The 21720-nt window shown below is 35.7% G+C and overlaps 1 pseudogene; it reads left to right on the top strand.

Annotated features, from left to right (window-relative positions):
• The first annotated feature begins 20507 nt into the window (after positions 1–20507).
• LOC119534973 lies at positions 20508–20851 on the top strand (annotated as a pseudogene).
• Positions 20852–21720: the final 869 nt, after the last annotated feature.

Here is a 21720-nt window from a genome sequence, read left to right as displayed (position 1 = left end):
GCCTTCCTCACTAACCTTAATCGTTTCCAGCTTTTGATTTAAAATGAGAGATATGCCACTCTTCCTTTCACTTGAAAACTTAGAGGCCATTGTGGGGTTCTAATTGGTCTAATTTCAATATTGTTGTGTCTCGGGGAATAGGAAGTCCTGGGGAGAAGGTAAGAGACAAGAAACGGCCAATTGGGAAGCACTCAGAACACACACAACATTTATCGAGTAAGTTCAGCTTTATATGGGCACAGTTCATGGTGCCCCAAAGAAATTACTATAGTAACATCAAAGATCATTGATCACAGATTATTATAACAGATATAATGAAAAAGTTTGAAATATTTTGAAAATTATCAAAAGGTAACAGACATGTGGTTAGCATATGCTGTTGGGCAATATCTGCAAAGCACAAGAAAGCAAAGCATAATAAAATGGGTTATGCTTGTACTTCTAAATCATTCACCTAAAACTAATTTGGACTAGTTCAGCTACTGCAAATGATATTCCTTAAGTATATTCACAGATCATGTGGATGTATTTGGTCCAGAATCATGTTTGTCCCATTTTAGTGTTTGAGGAGTGCTTTTATGCTTAACATATTTCTTCTATTTATTATCTCAAACAACATTATAAAATAGTGTTTTCCTACTTTTTGTGAGACTTCGGAAAATTACATGTCTTCTGTGGGGTTACTCACCCAATAAATGTAGAGCCCTGCCTACCCCCAGACTTGTCCAAATCCCAAACTTTGGCTCTTTTCTCTAACTCATGCTGTCTCAATCTTTGGGCATCATAAACATATGCTGTGTCACTGTTTATTCAAGGGCACAAAAAGTTCATTGCCAAATGATATCTAACACTTATGTAGCATTGCTGTGTGTCAGGCACTGTTTTAAGGTCACAGAGCTAGAAAGCAGCAGAGCCAATAAACGAACCAGAGCATCCAAATTAGTGCCTAACTGCTAGGCTGTCTCTCACGTACAGGATCATTTTTCACCCCTCAGCTTTCTACTTCCAGAACCAGCTGCATTCTTTCTTAGGGCATGCTGAAAAGCAATGGTGATAGAATTCCTGAAAGCCCTAGAATAAAGGTTAGGAATGGGCTAGGGTTCTGAATTGCTACCGTCTATGAAGTATAGATTTGGAGATGCCCTAAGCCATATAGAGATTATTTTCTTTCCCCTTCATATAAACTCAGGAGTTGAAACTTCGACTGGACTTCACGGCCTACCTTCCACTCAGGCATCCTGCAGAGTCCTGACAAAACTCCCCACGGCCACATATGGGGCAGTTCAAGACCAGACAAAACTAAACATGACTGGCTGAAAAGAGAAAGATAATAGTGCCAAAGATACATGTCTCAGGAATCAGAGTCCTTGTCAATAATTTAACTGCTAAATCATCAGTAGTGACTCTGAACATTTTATTGCAAGATTGAGGCAACGTGGGTTAAAGGAAAGAGCAAAAGTTTGGGATTTAGATAAGCCCTGGCAGGGCCCTGCATTTGCTGGGTGAGTGACCCGACAGAAGACATGTAACCTCCCAGAGTCTTACAAAAAGTAGAAAAACACTATTTTATAATGCTGTTTGAACTAATAAATGTAAGAGCTATGTTAACCATAAATGTGCTACTCAAACATATGATATTATTACGGCAAGAACCAGAGTTTATTATTATATGCATTTTTCAATTAGCTATGCCATTCTGCGTATATATGAACTGTGGTGTTACAACATTTTTCCCTATGGAGTAGGCCATATTTCATTGGTGTTTATACACATAATACCTTTTGTTTCTATGTGTCTGTGTGTATGTATATATGGATACATACTAACCAAATGTTTGTTTGCATTCAGCTTTCCAAAAACATTCGGATGATTTGTCTTCTCTGTATCTTTCCATCATATTTAATACAGGGCTCTTCATTATGATGCTACTTTATGACATGATTTTATGGAAGACAAGAAAAATGTGGGGATACTAGAAGAGAGGAAATTTAGCTTTTGGGTGTGAAATTCCTCACAAACAGCTTGTTCATAACAAAGGTATTTAAATCAATTATCAATTATTTTTGCCTAAACATTTGTTATTGGAGATCATGTGTGTTTTCCAAAAAAAGATATGATTTGAAAGTCTCTTTCTTGAATTATTGTATAAGAACTATACTTAATTTTTAATTAAAACAGAAGCAGTTAACAATGAGGAAAAGAATCTGTGTAAAAGCATTTTTTTAGAATGACCTGAAAGTTCATTTAAAATAAGAAAAAAAAAATGGCTTATATAGGTTTGACACTAGAAATTAAGTCTACAATTCAGCAGGTAGCTCCTATTCTTTTGTTTAAGCGAGAAAGAAATTGTTGTGATCATAATTTTCAGGCATCTAACTTTTCTGAAGATAGTAGTTTTTAATGACAAAGGCCCAGCATACAGAAAGATTTATTTTATTGCTTAGTGAACAATAATCTCTAGGTAAAATCTAAATGCAGATAACAACTATAGTAAGAATTACCACAAGCTGACCAGTTTTTAAGGACTTTTGGGACTTCAAATTTGAGCTCTGAACAGGAACTAAAAAAGTCTGGAAGGAAGCTCAGTAAGTTTAAAATAATAGCTGCCTTGGGAAAGAGGCAGGAAAGGAAATGAGCTCAGAGATGAACTTTATCTGCAATGAAGACAACATTAATTCAGTTTTCTGCAGAAAAAGGACCATTTTAAGTATCATTATAAGATTTTTGCCTTCATGAGATAGCTCATAAGTTCAATTTAACTTTGCTTTGCCCCTAGTATTTTTAGAAACCAATCACATATAAAGTCCATGTAACGAAAGATATGATCATGGGGATGAATAACCATATTTTTAATATCAGTACCAAAATAAATATATAAGTTTTACTACTTTTTCATTCTTCTGTGAAATAAGGCTTTGCATTTCTTCCGTATTTTAAAATGTGCCCTAATTCTCACGGAGTTTCTAAGAGAGAAAATATATATGAAAAGATTTCAAATATGGAAATACTTCTGAAAGGTAACATCAGTAAGATAAAAAGGATATAAAACCCTTACATAGAACTGGTCATGTCCCTTGAGAGATTCTAATCTTTTCCTAAAATTTTGAATAGAACACCTTGAGTCACAAAACAACATGTCATTGCATTTAATACTCTAACAGTATGCCTAAGACAAATTTAGAGACATAGCATTTTCCTTCTCCATACATGTAGCTAAAAACAACAAAAAGGTACTCCATGCAGTGTACCCTACGATATTCGTGTAACCATGTTCATACCAAGGGGAGAGAAACGGGGCAGGCTGTGATTATCTAAAGGTGACACTTTGGGTCCTGGGTCTACGCCAAGAATGTGCTGGCCCTGTAGGAAAGGTGGCCTTCACGGAGGCTGTTCATTACGGCTCTGGTGATTTTACAGGGTGCGAACCTAGATCCAACACTGATGGTTTCTTTTAAAAGTCTCTAACTATTGCCTTTTGATTAATTTAATGAATAAAAAGTAATATAAATCTAGAGAATGTAACAGCTCCTTCAAAAATCATAACAAACATTCAGCATGTTATATTTAGGTTAAAAAACAGTGTCTATATTTAGGAGAAAGCTATTGTGAAATGCAAGTGTAAATAATTCTTAGTGTTTGTGTTTATTTTCTAGTGAGCCACAGTTAGCTCTACCTAAGACCTATTGCCTTTGATGCTAGTCTCTAGTATAAGATATTAAATCACCTAATTGTGAAGTAATTATAATTATTCCTAGGCAGGGTATCAGAAAAGTTATAAATATTAAACAATAATATCAATAACATCTTAGTGGAAATGGGACAGAAGTCATTTCACAGGAAAATCCTGGAAAGTCTTCATGAGAAACTTTCCCCTGCTCACAATAAAAGTTTTGCAAACCTGCCTCAAATGGCAAATACTAAAATTAAATCTAATTATGCTTATCCTGTAGGCCAATAAAGTATAAGTGCATATAATAGTTTGGAAAAGACCAACTCTAAGAAATCAAGGTATATTCCAATAGTACATCGGTCACTTTTTAACACTTCTTTAAAATGGTAAAATATGCCCATAGTAACATTTCCATACTCTTCAGAAGGGTAAAAAGCAAAAAATTAAAAGACTCGGTTGTAATTGGACCAAGTCAGTGGATTCTTTTGCCAGAGGCACTCAAATGACCAATTCCTGAGACCCCCGAGTTTCAAAGAGAGAAAGAGTTTATTGCTAGGCCATCTGTTCTCCTGCTTCATGCCTATCAATCAGTCCAAAATCTGTCTCTCTGAACTGCAATAATTCTGATCATCTTGTAGTATCAAAAGATGGGCAGGTTTTAGGATAATGAGTACAATAGCCTCAGATGATGTGACTAGACGTGATCTAATTTTTGAGCATGCACAGATTGATTACATGCTTAGTCACAGAATGTATGTAAGAAAATGTCAGCCTTAATATGATGTCAGGCATGATTTTAGGTATTATAATGTGGTATAGGTGACTTGTAGGTTAAAGTCTAAGCTACTGCATATGTCAGGTGCGCCCATTTTGGTTAGATCCAGCTTGGGTTATCAAGATAACTTTGGACTTGGGGTGGGTTAGTTCTGGGCTGTCCCAAGACCCTTCATTAATAAACATCAGGGGCTGTCTTTAGTGTTCATAAGACTTTAAAGTCAAAAAAAAAAAGGGTAAATGGGTAAGGTGAAGGTTAGTCACAAGGTTTTTACAATCACAAGGGCACAAGATAAAGGCTATACAGTCATTATCAGAGATCAAGGCAGTTGGATTACAGTTCAGGTTTCAGATATTTCCCTCTGTCTACTCTAATATACCAGAAAGTAAAAAGGAATATCTACATAATGATTCAGTGATCATAATCAGTCCTTAAATCCTAACTTCTCAGTTACACTGTTACCCCCAAACAACCTTGCAGTCTCACTCCACAGATGCAAAGTCATAGTAGAATGGCATAAATATCCTAAACATTCCAAATTTACTCAAAGAAGGCTTTACAAATTTCCAGAAAATTATAGTTTATCTCCTAGAAAATCTTTCTATCTTATTTTTGGCAAAAATCATTTTAAATATCAAATTTTGAACATTTTGTATTAATATATTTATTCTAACATTCCATTGGGGAAAAGCAACAATAGCTGTTTGGGTATTGGATAAAATCCTGGCTGTTCGTAATACAATTTGTCAGAATTCTTGATATTTTATGAATGAATGTTTGCCTACTTGGATGATCTGCATCATTAAAGAAGATTATTATCACAGCCTTTAACTAGATGGATTTCTGGAGAGCAATACAACTAGCCCAAACATTAGGAAATCTCGAGAACAACAATGTTTTAGGAAAGCATTTTTTATCCTAATAGGGAAAATAAGGGGAGACAGAACTATTAGAACAGAGTGGGCTGGATTACAATTTACTTAATTATATCCAATTTATCTTCATTTGTTGGGTATATTAATTTCACACAGTTCTTCATACGGAAATTAAGGATTCTTCAAACTTAGTAACTATTAGTAACTATTCCTTACAAATGTACCATATAAATAAAATAGTTGCAGTAAGTGTTTGTTGACCTTCTCTAGATTAAGATGAAATTACCTGGGAATAAAGACACAATGATAAATGATCAACAGTGGTAAAATAGTGTGATACCCCTGTCCCCGTATAAAGAAAAAAAGAATTTCCCTTTATAGCAGGGTAGTCCTGATCTTCATCTATCTTGATCAATAGATCTTCTATAGCAAACACATTTGTGACATTACAGTTTTTCCTTTGTTAATTTTAGAGAACCTATTCACATATGTTAAGAATATATATAGACATATACCTATATACATATAAATATCCTCATTCTTCTACCATAGAAAATAACTAAAAATCACCTTGAGGTTATTTTGCTATAGGTCTTCGCTAGAGTACATATCTACATGAGTCTAAGACATCCTGGTATTTAGCAAAACTCATCTGGAGAGAAAAAAAAATCCTGAAAACAAAACTCAGATGTGGAAAAATCAAGTTATCCAATTTTTTATTTTGCCTTTGACTTCAAAGGAATCCTATATGGAATAAGTTTTGTGGAATATGAAAGGAAAAGATGGATTTGGCCAAGAGAACACAAGGATAAGATCAAAGTGCAAAATTGTGAGGGAGCCTACAAAATACTTTGTTGTTTTCATAGTCATGGCTGTGCACTTTCAAAAAAACAAATTCACCCAGATTTGTCAACCAAGTGAAGAAGCAAGTGATACTTCTGATGGAATTTTAATTGTTTAAATGGTATGATCTAACTTATTTAAGCCTAAAGAATTTTTTCTTTTCATCTGCAGCCAAAGTAAACTGATCTTTAACCTTAAACACTGCAAATTTCTATTCACCATTAATTTTGAATATGGGGGATTAATTAATAATTCAAGTATGCTTGGGGCAAAAAAATCAATATAGTGCTTGCTAGGATTTTAAAAAATGAATCAGAATTTCACATATGAATGAGTATTATCTACCTTAAGGAGAGGGTATCTACCTTAAAGTGCTATGCACTTATTCCAGTAATGCTATGGTCATTCAAAATATTTGAAACTTTGGGCTAGTTGTATTTGAAATTTTCTTTGTACTGAAACTTTAAGTCCCTGAAGAAAATTACTGTCAATACTTATACAGTTTTTTAATGGAAATATTTTGTTCTGTCCACAAACTACTATCTCCCCCATGCAAAAAAATCATTAAACTAATGAATGTAAAAACAAAATAATTATCACAATTCTCTATGAAATCAAATTTTTAATAAATTAAAAATTCCTTCTAAAACATTCCTAGAATTTATCATGGGGAGATTTTTTAAAAATGATATTCCATATAAGCTTTATTTTACTTAATAGAAAATCATGTTATATATAATATATATAATGCATATACAGTACATTTTACATATTACATCTACTTAAAATGATTATATACAATACTATGACTTTCTATATTAATAAGTGTGCTTCATAAAAATCTTTAATTAGTGATTAGTGTTTCATTGAATGGATCTAATGCAAATTATTTAACACTGTTTTCCAAACTATTTTCAGAAGTCTTTCACAATGTCACAAAACATAAGGAGGGAGAGAAGGTCAGTTATAAAGATCAAACACAGTGAAAACAGTTTTAAAAGTTAAACAGTTAGTTCATCTTAATTTCAGGGTTTCTCAGAGTCAATAATATGCTAATTCTGCACTGTGTAGGTTCAAAAGTGGGATACTTTATGGAAAAGTGGAATACTGTACACAACATATAGTCATTAGACTTTTTATCTGTAAAATCCAATTAATGTTCTGAATAACTCAATTTTCAGGATATGCACTTGGTAAAACTCTGATTTATTCACCCTATATTTTTGGTATTTTAGGCTATTAGATTTAATTATTATTAATAATTCTTTGATAAACATTTTCAGATACTCACTTTTGAGTATTTATCCAGTTATTATTTCCTTAAACTAAATTTTGATACATAGAATTGCCTGGCTTATTCACATGTTAGGGAGTTGACACGTCATCAAATTGTGTAAATTGCCCCTAAAGGATTTTACCAATTTATACTCATACAGCACTGAGACATAAGTAAACCAATATGTGTTATCACTCTAAATTAAAACATTCTCCTAATTGGCATTACATTGGTTTAATAGCCACTTTATGACACAAGTCATAGCTCTAAATGACTTTTGGTAATCCCTTATGTAACAGACCCTATCTGCCTGAGGATATAGGTAGGATACAAGAAAAAAGCATTTAGGTCTCAAAAAGCCGTTTCCTCTTCCCCCAGCCCCACCACCGTCACCTACATCCATTTTGTAGCTGTAATTTGTAGATCACAACAGAGAAGCTACATACAAAGTCATCTAAGTAAATGCTCCCACAGTGGTATTGAAAAAAGAAAAACACGTGTTGTGGATTTTCAGATCCTCCAGCCTCTATCTGGAAATTGTACCTGCTCTACAGTTAGTGCTGGAACTTGAGTAATTAGAGAACTATCCAATCAAGAATTTTATCATTCAGAAAAAAACCAATGCTGTGAAAGTTAGACAACAAACTAAAAGAGTGAATGTTGTATAATACAACACAGGGAATAAAGCAAGCAAAAATAAGATTTTGGAATAAACATTATTAAAACAAAAAACAGTAGGAAGGATAGCAAAAAAAATTCTGACATTTTCAAAATAAGAATAAAATGGACATATTTCACAAGATTAATAAAAAGAGGGTACAAATAAATACTGCATTTGAAGATACAGAGGAAACAATAAAACCTTACAATTGTAAGAATAAAATACATAACTCCATGGCAATAAAATGAGATGAAATGAGTAATTAGTTAGGAAAATATAACTTTTCAGAAGTTGAATCAGGACCCAAGATCTCCTAAGTGATATGTTTCTAGGGGCATATTGACCAGTTAATAATCATCTCACCAAATCATAGAATTGGAATATTCAGAGATGTAAACTACAACCTTGTTTATAATAATTGAGATGAAATAACCCATATGCCTATCAATAGGGGATTCATTAAAGAAGCCATCATATTTGCTATATTACCAATATAGAAAAATCTGTAATATATTTGTTTGGGGGGATAAAAAGCAAATTGCAGGAAATTATGTACACTATGCTACAATTTAAACTGTAAAAGAAGAGCAAATGATAGCATATATTTTACAGACATATAAACATGTATGTATCCGCCTACAAATCATTCTTGAAGAATCCCCACCAAACTGTTAACACCTGCCATGTCTGAGACACAGTTATGGATTATGGTTATGGAGGACTTTAGCTTCATCTGCAATGATTACATATGTACACACACACTTAATTTTTAGAGACCAATAAATATTTTTCCAAATTAATAAAATGTTAAGATTGTTACTTGAGTTTTTAACAGAATGTTTCCATTAGTAACAGCATGCCCAAATTTCTTAGATACATATTAGATTTGAAAGGTGACAAGATTTAGCCTTATGATCATCTTTTTAAAAATAGTACCCTTGGAAAATAGGTTAAGGTCCAGGTTTTATCTCATTTTCTTCATCCTGAAGAATGGAGTCTATAAAATTCTAGATTCTTGTGTACTCAGCAGTCCTTTTCTCATGGGCAGCTACTGCGGTTCCCCCAAATCTGCCTGGAGAAAATCCATGAGGATTCTCTTTTTCTATAGAGCTTTTAGAGCCCTCCCAATCACGAGGCATCTTCTCCTTACCCCAGAGGAAGGAGCAGGGTTTGCCAAGGCAGTGTTTGGCACGGGTAGCAATGCAGGTTCATGGAAAATAGGGGTGGGACCTGGATTCTACCATTTCTTTACCACTGCCTGGGCTGCAAGCCAGGAGGCCTAGGTTCTAGTCCCTTCTTTGCTGCGTTATTTGGTCAAAACTTGGGGCTTATTTTTCTCCTCTGAGAAACAAGGCTGAATCCGTCAGCCCCTTCCCAATTCTATACTTCGATAAGTCTGTTCTTACCTGGTCAGCATGCCCCTAGAAACACCATTATTACATGGGACATCTTGGGCCAACAGCTACAATGGTAAAGGCTTGTGCCTCCTATCAAAAACTCTATCCTCTGAGTCACAATCACTAACATAATTACTAAATGTACGTGTGTTGTTGGAGAAAACTATTATCACAAAGTCACCTGGAATTCAAATGTAACCTGGGGACAGGAAGGAGCACCAGTATCATCTATCATGAATTCTCAACCAGAAGCAGCGAGGGATATTGTGCTTACATGACCCTTAATACTTCTTCCCTTCTAAAGACTTATTTACATGAAAGTAAAAGTTTCTCAGCAATGTTGTTAAAAATCCTTGATTGGATTGCTCAGAAAAGTATTCCTGAGCAAGTTTGTGGGTTAACTAAGAATAGCTGGCAATGAGAGGGTTGGCTTCATGTAGGGCAAGAACTTACCTGTCCTAAAATAATTCTCCCAAGGGCTTGTCATGGCACCACGCTTCCCTCTTCTCTGGCTCCAAAGCATCCTTCCCAGATTCGTCTTATGACTGAGAAAATCAGAGTGGGAGCAACTGGAGAGCAGCCATTGGAAGATGAGCTGGCACCTGGAGCACCTGCTAAATGATTCTTAGGCCACTGGAGAAACAACACAGGGCACCAAACGAGCAGTGAACAGTCCACTCGGGACCATCAAGCAGCCAACCTGGGGAGAGAGAGGAGCACCGAGGCAGCGAGGGTGGGATGGGGTGTTTGATGGTTTGGTAGTGAACACTTGGCAAGATGGGTTGAACAGAAGGAGAAGGAGTGCAGACTCCTGGGCTTGGGGGTAAAATCTTGCCAGAGGCTGTCATTAATTTTAATCATTTCAAAAGTCATTTTGCTAAAATGTTTTTTGTTTTTTTTTTTTGCTTCACCACGTCTCATAGTGCTGATTCATAAGACTAATTCTACTCCCAGGTTTTAAATTTTTTTCTCCTAAATGAATTATTTACCAGCATACAAAAGCTTAAAAAAATAACCTCCATGTTGAAAGAAAGTAGTACACGTTTGCTGAAGTCCAGTAACTGGGTAAGTACATCCTATCTCCTAGTATTTTGAGCATAATCCCCAGCTCCACCTTGTCCTGCCCTCTGTGTCAGCCAAAGGAAAACAAATTATAGCAAAATCACTCCCAGTAGTTATAATGGATCATAAAAGTAGGATGGAAACTACGTGTCTCTTTAACAACACTAACAACAAAATTAGATAATGATGAAGACAGATAGATGATGGGGGAGGGGGGGAGGAGAGAGGTATGTGCATGCGTGTGTGTTTGTCCAAGCTTGTTAAAGTGCTGTGCCAAAACTTTTTGGCTTAGTTGTCATCAGAAACTGAGAGAGTGTCTGTTTGAAATTGAAAGTTAGGCAAGCGAAGGCTAAGTTGATTCATGATGGCTTGCTGTTGTTAGTGCAGTGTCTTTGTGTTCTCTGGATAGGCAACTAGAATCTATGCAGATAATTAGATTAGAATGGTTTACATTATAGTCAATGAATTCTGTTGACTTGGAGTAAAATTTGATATATTAAAACAAAGTCATTTATATAGAATTGCTTCACCAAAAATTATCTATTGAAATCATTTTTAATGGTTCTGGCTATTGAAAATTTTTATTGACCACCTTTAACTTATATGTGTCAAATTGCATTTAATATGTTTCTTTCAATAGTTAATTTTGCATCATAACTGTTACTATTCTCTTTCTTCAAAATTTGGCACCTTACATTCTATCCATTTCTAGTATCAATTCTATTCATAACTAAAAGGAAAAAATATTAAAATTCATTTGATAGCTATGCGTTTCTTTTTTAAAATATTTATTGTCCTTTCTGTGAACACCAAGTTGAGCCTATTTTCATTCTCTGTAATAAAAAGGCTTAATTCTTTTTATCTGAATGTAAGAGTTTGAAACATAACCCCTGGAGAGAAACAGAACAACCAAGTAAAATACCTTCCCAAAGCAGTTACTTTGTTCTCAAATGAGAAAAATCAATTAATATCATACTTATTTGACCTTTTATTCTTAAAATCACACTTACTTTACATTTTGCTCTTATTTACTGTAAAATTTTCTTATTGCCATTTAAAGTTAGAACCTTTTTGAATTCTGGGCTTATCATAGGAATAGTCAAACCAGCTATTCTTTGCACTAAAACAAAGCAGTTACTTAAAAAGAAAGGGTTTCTATTCCTGTTGTGCTTTCAGTGACACTGGATTTTCTACAACTTTACAAAATAAACATAATGGATTACTGGTTTGACCCACAAGGCACCCAGGAGACCCTGTGGAAGAACTCATCCAAAGGGAGGAGGTCATCCGGGACACCAGCTTGGCCAGATAGCCAACCCTCCATTAGGCAGTGGAACAAAGTACATCAAGTGGTCTCCATTACCTGGATTTGCCTTCTAATCCCAGCCTTCCAAGGATTTATGTTTGACCCCAAGGCAGAAAGTAGACAGTGAGTAAAAAGTAAAAATACTATCTGTTCACTAACAAGGAAATCAAAAACATTCTGATTTCATACCTTTGCTTTCCCCATCTGTGCACTTCTACCCCATCTCTTACAGCTCTTTATACGCTGAATGTATCTGGAAACACAGGGAGGCCCCTGGACCCTGTTCCATACTAGAGAAGGAAGCCACAAAGTAATGAAGAGAAACTCCACACAGATGTTCTATCTTTGCAGGAAATGCCAAGAGGGTGCAAAGGAGAGTATAGATGCTGATGGCAGCTGAAGAGAAAGAAACTAAAAATCTCTCAGTGTGAATTGGAATGATACTCAATATATTTTGTCCAGTAAAAAAATAAAATATAGAACAATGTATATATGATACCATCATCTGTGTAAGAAGTAAAAAAAAAAAAAAAAAAAAAAAAAAAAAAAGGGTTTGTGTATGCTATATATGCATAGAATAACTGAAAACATTAATAAAAATAGTTAACACAGGTTGACTCTGACAAAGGAACTTTGGAATCTGGGGGCGGGGAAGGAGAAAGACTTTATAATATATATCCATTGTACTTTAAAAATTTTTAGCCAAATGAATTCATTAAGTACTGTGTGTAGTGGTGTACAGACCAGGGCAATGATAAGGACATATTCTTCAGCACCTCTGGAACAGGCTACTATGGTACAGGGACCTGCAGAGTCTGTCTATTGCCAAGACCACCAATGGGATAGGACATAGATGCCTCATAAAAAACTTAGCCTGGAGGAACTGAAAACAATACTAAGACAATGGAGAGGGACAAAATATTTGTAAATCATATATCTGATAAGAGTTTAATATCTATAATATAAAAAGAACTCCTGCAATTCGATAACAAAAAGACAACACAATTTTTAAATGGTCAAAGGGCTTGAATAGACAGTCCTCAAAAAAAAAAAAAAAAAGATAAAAGTGGCCAATAAGCATAATGTGCCAGTTTGTATATATTATGTCCCCCAGAAAAAAGCCATATTCTTTGATGCAGTCTTGTGGGAGCAGATGTATTTAGTGTGGATTAGGTTGGAACTTTCTGATTCAATGTTTCCATGGAGATGTGACTCAATCAACTGTGGACAAGACCTTCAATTGGATAATTTCCATGGAGGTGTTGCTCCACCCATTCAGCATGGATCTTTATTGGATCACTGGAGTACTTTAAAAAGCGCCACACAGGCCCAGGGCAGCTGCAGCTAAGAGAGGACAAAATGCCGCAAGAGCAACACTTTGAAGAATGCCATTTTGAAACACAACCTGGGAGCAAGCAGACACCAGCTACGTGCCTTCCCAGCTAAAAGGTTTTCTGGATGCCAATGGCCTCTCTCCAGTGAAGGTACCCTTTGTTGATGCCTTACCTTGGACACTTTATGGCTTAAGACTGTAACTTGTAACCAAATAAACCCCCTTTATAAAAGCCAATCCATTTCTGGTATTTTGCATTCTGGCAGCATTAGCAAACAGGAACACATATGAAAAGATGTTCAACATCATTAGTAGGGAAACAGAAATCAAAACCACAATGATATACCAATTCACACTCACTTGGATGGTTCTATCAAAAAGATTAAAAAAAAAAATAGAAAAGTATTGGAGAGGATGTAGAGAAATAGGAACCCTCATTCATTGATGGTGGGAATGTTCAATGCTGAAATTACTGTGGAAACTAGTTTAGTGGTTCTCAGAAAGTTAAGAATAGAATTACCATGTCACGCAACAATCCCACTTCTAGATATATATCCCAAAGAATTAAAAGCCCCAAACAGACATGTGCACACCCGATGTTTATAGTGGCATTATTCACAATTGTCAAAAGATAGAAGCAATCTGAGTGACCCTCAGCAGATGAATGGATGAACAAAATGTGGTATAGATGTTCAATTAAATATTACTCTGTCACAAAAAGAAATGAAGTTCTGATGCATACAATGACATGAATGAACCTTGACGACATTAAGTGAAATAAACCAGACACAAAAGAACAAATATTGTATGATTTCACTTATATAAAGTATCTAGAAAAGGAAAATTCATAGGGACAGAAAGTATATTAGAAGTTCCCAGGGATTGGGAGAAGAGGGAAGGGAAGTTATTGCTTTTTGGGTAGAGTTTGTTTAGCTGATGAAAAAGTTTTGGAAATAGTGCTGATTGTGTACAATATTGTAAATGTACTTAATGCCACTGAATTGTACACTTAAAAATGGTTAAAAATATATATTTTATGTGACAAAAAATTAGGGAAAAAAAAAAGATCTTCAGTAAACAGAACTGCTCCTTCACAAATGCTGGTTCCCCCAGAGTAAAGGCTGCACAAACTCCACACCACTCCCAATTTTTCCTCTCTCCACAGTCACCAAATCTTACAAAAAAATAAATAAATAAAAGACAATGGAGACTACGGCAACAAGACTCTTCATGACTATGATGAATTGTGCAACAGTCGCTTCCCCCAAATTTTCATATCATGTACATTCCCTGGAAGAACTCTGTTTACCCAGAAAATAATCCCCTCCACATACACAAATGCAAATCAATTGAAAAATTATTGGAAGACATAAGAGAATTTACTAATATGGCTGGCTAAAAAAAATGAGTTTACAAAAATCAATAGCTTTCCCATATCTACAAAAGAATGTATAACCCAAAAGAAGAAATGTTATCATTTGCAAAAGGAGTAGAAATATTAAATGAGGCATAAGCTTACATAAAATATTCAGAAACAAAGCCTAGGTAAAGAAAAGTTGAGAATTCTCAGTTATAAATAAAAATATATCTTGTTCTTAGACATACAGAAAATATTGTAAACATGGCATATTTCCATGAATTAATTCATAAATTCAATGTGATTACCAACAAGAATAAAAATGAAATTGTATTGTTTGGAACTTGATAAGAATTGTATGTGGGAAATGGAAAATAAAGATAGGGAAATGTAAGCATGCTAGCACAGCTTGAGTAGACATGAAAATTAAATGAGTAGTGATGGAGAAGCAGCCCCTCCAGTTGTTAAAACATACATTAAAATTTGGCAGTACTTCAGGAACAAAGAGATCATCAGGATAGAATCCCAAAATAGAGCCAAATATATGTTAGAATTTAGTATGCAATACAGGTGGCTTTCCAAACCACTTAGGAATGGTGGGATAAATCACTTAGTCATTTGTGGGGGAATCTGGATCCTTTAAATTAAAAATTTCAAATAGATAAAATATTTTAAAATAAAACATGAAACAAACTATGCTATCAAAAAGTGGGCAATTAGAAAAAAAATTATCTTGAGATGAGCAAGGCATTTCTAAATGACATAAAATCAAGATAGCTATACAAGAAAAGATTAAGACTTGTCTTTATAAACATTAAACATTTCCACATGGCAAGAAATTTAAAGACAAGATGAACAAACCCCTGGAGAGATTATTTACAACTCATGTAAATATGTTTTAATTCCTTAATATAAAATTGTCCAACAATCTAGAAAAACATGAAAATAGCAACACTGAGTCAAAACAGGAAAAAGAAATACAAATAGATTTATATATGTATGTGTGTGCATGTGCATGTGTATATATATATATTTGTCTGAAAACAGAATTGAAGTACATCTTTTACCTTTTACTATGACAATGAAAAATATTGATAATATAGAATTCTGGCAAGAGAGTGGGAAAATAGGCACTGCCCTCATTGCTGGTTGGTATGTAAAATGGTACAGCCACTTTGGAGGGTTTTTAGGCAATATGTGCATTATCTGCTGAAATTCTGAACATAACCAACTTCTCATTCAATAGTTCCATGGAGAAACTCACACATGTGAGCAAAAATGGAAGAAGAGAACATTCATTGCAGAATCTGTTAAAACAAGGGTTAGATAAAATGTGAATAGACATTGAGAGAAGGCTGGTTAAATAAATTAATATTATACAGCTGTTAAAAAATAATGAGAGATCCAAAAGTGATATGGAAAAAATAGCAAAACTAAAATGTTAAGTAAAAATGGCAAGGTACAGGAGAATTTCCAGGGAAGATGGCAGAGTAGGGAGCTACAGGACTCACTCCTTCTACAAAAACAGCTAGTAGACAGGCAGAAACTATCTGAAACAACTGTTCTGGAGCTCTGGAAGCCAGGGGAGCACTGTACAGCATACAGGGAAGAGTAGGACAAAGAGACTGAGAAATAGTGGTAAAGGCCTGTGAGTAACTTGCTTTGCAGCAGCTCTGGCGATCATCTCCCACTCTTGAGGTGAGCTGCCTCGAATCTGGTCCCTGACTGGCTGCAGCAGACTAAGAAGGATGTGGAAGATCTCTTCCCCAAGAAGCAGGTAGGTGGGAGTAGGGGAGGGCACGGCCTAGTACTGATCACGGCTTTTGATTGGCAAATTTAGATTGCTGGGTCCTGGCTTGGAACCACTATTTTAGCCCACACTGGAAAGGGAACCCCACAGCCATTGTTTCAAACCCTGCCCCAGACAGGAATGAAGGCAGTGGAGGATTTATTGCAGGGCCTTCTTAGGGCTACAGGGAACAGGTTGCAGAAAAGTGACATCTGAGCAGGCCAGAAAAGGACAGCTTTTGGGAGCAGCAAAAAGACTTCTTGGCATCTTTTCTGATCCTCACCCCAGGGCTCTTTGGAACTAGTGTGTGCTCCTTCCATGGGTCCCTGGCCCAGTTTTGGCTGGGAGATACTGACTGTGGAAAGCCCTGTCTGTGGTGACCCTCCTCCCCAAATTTGCCCTTCACGCAAAAGCAGCTAGAGTCAAGGAAAAGAGATGAAAAAAACTATAGAGGTTCCCAGAGAAGGAACCGAGGAAAGGAAGCTTTCTCCGGGGCGGGGGGGGGGGGGGGGGGGGGGGGGGGGGTTGTGTGTGTGTGAAACAATTGCACAATTAGTGCAATTTTTAAATTTGTACCACATACCCAGGGTAAGAATCAGATAAAGAACATCTGGAAAAATCTAATCAGTTAAACACAGGCTATTCTAAAGGTCTAAAATAAGTTGAACCAAGTGTCAAAGAGCCTTAACACAAGGCCAATCAACAATTAAACCCCAAGCAAGAGAGAGAAATTGACCTTCAGAGTAAACTAATCAAGATAATCAGATGCCTAGATAACAGCAAAAAAATCACAAGCTGTATTAAGAAAAGGGAAGATAAGGCCCAAAGGAAGAAATTAAAACTTCAAAGTAGACAAAGAATTTGGACCAACTAATCAAAGATGTTCAAAGAAATCTCCTAAATCCAAGGAGATGAGGGAAACTATGGCTAAAGAGATAAAAGATATTAAGACACTAGGTGAGCATAAAGAATAATTTGAAAGAATGAGAAGAAACAACAGAACTTAAGGGAATGAAAGTCACACTAGAAGACACTGAAAATACACTAGAGGCATTCAACAGCAGAGGACATGATCCTATATATAGAAAGTCCCCAAAACTCTACAATAAAACTACTAGGGTAATTAAACAAGTTCAGTAATGTGGCAGGATACAAGATCAACTTACAAAAATCAGTAGTGTTTTATACCCTAGTAATGAGCAATCTGAGGAGGAAATCAAGAAAGTAATTCCATTTACAATAGCAATTAAAAAAAAAATTTTTTTTAGGAATAAATCTAACCAAGGATGTAAAGGACTTGTACACAGAAAACTATAAAACATTGCTAAAAGAAATCAAAGAAGACCTATATAAATGGAAGGACATTCTGTGTTCATGGACTGGAAGACTAAATATCATTAAGATGTCAGTTCAACTCAAATTGATTTACAGATTCAATCCATACCAAAATTCCAATAGGCTACTTTGCAGAAATTTAAAAGCCAAAAGCCAATTATCAAACATATTTGGATGGATAAGGGGCTGCAAATACCCAAAAACAAAAGAAGAATGAAATTGGAGGATTCACACTTTCTGACTTTAAATCATATTACAAAGCTATAGTGATCAAAACAGTATGGTACTGACATAAAGACAGATATATTGATCAATGGAATAGAATTGAGAGTTCCTATGGCCAATTGATATTTGACAAGGTTGCCAAGGCCACTCAACTGAGACAGAATAGTCTCTTCAACAAATGGTGCTGGGAGAACTGGATATCCATATGCAAAAGAAGGAAAGTGGATCCTACCTCACACCATATACAAAAATTAACTCAAAATGGATCAAAGACCTATTATAAGAACCAGGACCATAAAACACAGAGGAAAATGTAGGGAAGCATCTTCAAGATTGTGTGGTAGGCAATGGTTTCTTAGATGTTACACCCAAAGCGTAAGCAAAAAAGAAGAAATAGATAAATGAGACCTCCTCAAAATAAACTTTTGTGCTTCAAAGAGCTTTGTCAAGAAAGTGGAAAGACATCCTGCACAGTGGGAGAAAATATTTGGAAACCACCTATCCAATAAGGGTCTAATATCCAGAATATAAAAAGAGATCCTACACAACTCAACAATAAAAAGACAAACCACCCAGTTTTTAAAGCAGAAAAAGACTTGAATAAACATTTTTCCAAAAGGAAATAAAAGTGGCTAAAAAGCACAAGAAAAGATGCTTAACATCACTATTAGGGAAATGCAAACCAAAACCGCAAGATACCATTTCACACCTACTAGAATGGCCACTTTTAAAAAAAACCAGGAACTACAAGAGTTAAGAGAGGATGTGGAGAAATACAACACTCATTCACTGCTGTTGGGGATGTAAAATAGTGCAGCTGCTGCGGAAGACAGTTTGGCAATTCCTCAGGAAGCTAAGTATAGAATTGCCATGTAATCTGCCAATCCCGCTAAGAAGTATATACCCAGAAGTTCTGAAAGCAGGGATGAGAACAGACATTTGCATACCAATGTTCATAGCAGCATTATTCACAGTTGCCAGAAGATGGAAGCAACCCCAGTACCCATCAATGAATGAATGGATAAAGAAAATGTGATATAACCATACAATGGAATACTACTCAGCTCTAAGCAGAGATGAAGTCCTGATGCATGCAACAACATGGATGAACCTCGAGGACATTATGTTGAGTGACATAAGCCAGACACAAAGGCCAAATGTATGATCTCACTAATATTAACAATTATAATAAGCAAACTCATAGAGCTAGAAACTAGAATATAGGTTACCAGGGGATAGATTAGGGTGGAGAATGAGGAGCTCATGCTTAATTTGTGCAAAATTTCTAATTAGGTTGATTGTAAAGGTTTGGAAATGGATAGCAGTGATGTTAGCACATTATTGTGAGTGTAATTAACAGTGCTGAGTCACCCATGTGAATGTGGTTGAAAGGGGAAGTTTTGGGGAGTATTGATTACTAGAAGGAAAGTTAGAGAAGAAAACTTGGTTTTGTATAACATGGTGAACCCTGATTTAGACGATGACTGTGGTTAATAGTATAAATATAAGAGTGTTCTTTCCTAAATTATAACAAAATTACATCACTATAGCAAGGTATTAATAATAGGGTGGTATATGGGAAAAAGTACACCTAATGTAAACTATGGACTATAGTTAACAGTAGTATTGTAATGTTCTTTCATCAGTTTGACCAAAGGTACCACACTAATGCTAAGTGTCAATAATAGGGGGTGTATAAGGGGTATGGGGTTTTTCTTTTGGGGTAATGAAAATGTTCTAAAATTGATTGTGGTGATGAATGCACAACTTTGTAATTATACTGAGAGCCAATGATTGTACACTTTGAATGATTTGTATGATATGTGAATATATCTCAATAAAGCTGTTTTTAAAAAATGGCATGGTACAGAACATTATGTATAATATATTCCTGCTTATGTAAAAATACCATTGATATATTTTTACAAATATCCCATTTACATATTTTACACGTATGGAAAATTCTAGAAAAAGGCAAAAGAAACTATTAGCAGGGAGTAATAGCTCAAAGGGCTTTGTCAAGAAAGTGGAAAGACAGCCCACACAGTGGGAGAAAGGTGGTGGCATGGGGTGGGCAAGAGACTTTTCATTGCACACGTTTGTACCATTTAAATGTTACCACCAAAGCATGTATTGTTTAATTAAAACTAAAGATATATATTATCATTTGATAATCTAATGATATATAATATTTGACCAAAAACAAATCTTAATTCCTTCTCTGCTACATGGATCATACCTTACAGCCAGAACTGGCAACCCCCAATTTGCCATTTGCCATAATTTCTGACCACTGACCTTCTTTTATCTAAGATGATTAAAAGGTGTTTGTGAGTAGGAAATGGATCTGATGTTTTACTGCCTGCTTCCATCACCTTGAAGATCAGACTGCAGGGATGATGCAGATAATGAAGCGTGCCATGAAGCGACTAATTAGAGCACATTGACCAAAACATCCCCCTAGGTTTATGATTGTTTAAAAAATTATTACCCGCCCAGTCACTGAGCCGCCGCCGAGGACTCAGCAGCCTCCCCTCAAGCCCCCTCGCTTCCGCCGCCGCCTTCCGCAGGCCGTTTGCACCGAGGAAAAGGAATCATATCGTATGTCCGCTTTCCAGAACCTCCACTCTTTGGACCCCTTTGCTGATGCAACTTAAGAGTGATGACCTGCTCCCTGCTGGGACTGAGGATTATATCCATATAAGAATTCAACAGAGAAACGGCATGGAAGACCCTTACCACTGTCCAAGGGATCACTGATGATTACGATAAAAAGCAACTAGTGAAGGCGTTTAAGAAGAAATTTGCCTGCAATGGTACTATAATTGAGCATTCAGAATATGGAGAAGTGATTCAGCTACAGGGTGACCAGCACAAGAACATATGCCAGTTTCTTGTAGAGATCGGACTGGCTAAGGACAACCAGCTGAAGATTCATGGGTTTTAATTGCTTGTGGTTCACTGAAGCTTAAGTGAGGATTTCCTTGCAATGAGTAGAAAATTTCCCTCTGTCCCTTGTCACAAGTTTAAAAACCTCACAGCTTGTATAATGTAACCATTTGGGGTCCGCTTTTAACTTGGACTGGTGTAACTCCTTCATGCAATAAACTGAAAAGAGAAAAAAAAAAAATTATTACCCAAGAAGAGCCTATTCTAATGGGAAACAATTCAAGACTTGCACTGACTGTTGTTATTCATATTTAGCTGGTAAATAAAAAGACACAAAAACATATAATGCCCCTATGCTGACTGTACTTACCCTGCAATCATTTGTGCCTAAAGGGTTAAAATGCATTTGGACTTGTGCATGTAAACCATGATAGAACCTTGTAATCCAAATTAAGGTGAAGGAAAAATCCTGGACAGTCCTTGTCCAGAGAAAGATGCCCATTGCTCCTCCAGGGTCATTCCATAAGGGTAGAACCATTAGAAGCATCCCTTCTAGAGACTTCTGGAACCAAGTAATTGACCTTGCCTCCTTAGTTTTTAGAGTGACCAAAAAATACTTTTTGAAATTGATAAAGGATGAGTTTTCTGACATTTATACCCCTACTCAGTAAAACACAGGGTCTCAGAAAGGTATCTTGATTAAAAGATTATGTTTAACATAAGAGGGAAAAAAGTGACCACGTTTATCTTTAAGATAGTAAATTGGCATATCAGGGTTGGGGTGGCAGGAGGATTTATTTTCATGGTATGACATTTTACCCTTTTTAAATGGTTTTATATGTACATGTATTGCTTTTCAAAAATAATGTCACACTGTAATAATGTGGACTTCTTAAAGCACTGTGATAATTAAATATTGTGGGATGT

Source organism: Choloepus didactylus, chromosome 5 (assembly GCF_015220235.1).
Source record: "Choloepus didactylus isolate mChoDid1 chromosome 5, mChoDid1.pri, whole genome shotgun sequence".
In the NCBI taxonomy this organism is placed as follows: Eukaryota; Metazoa; Chordata; class Mammalia; order Pilosa; family Megalonychidae; genus Choloepus; species Choloepus didactylus.
This window is presented reverse-complemented; position numbering and strand designations above follow the sequence as displayed.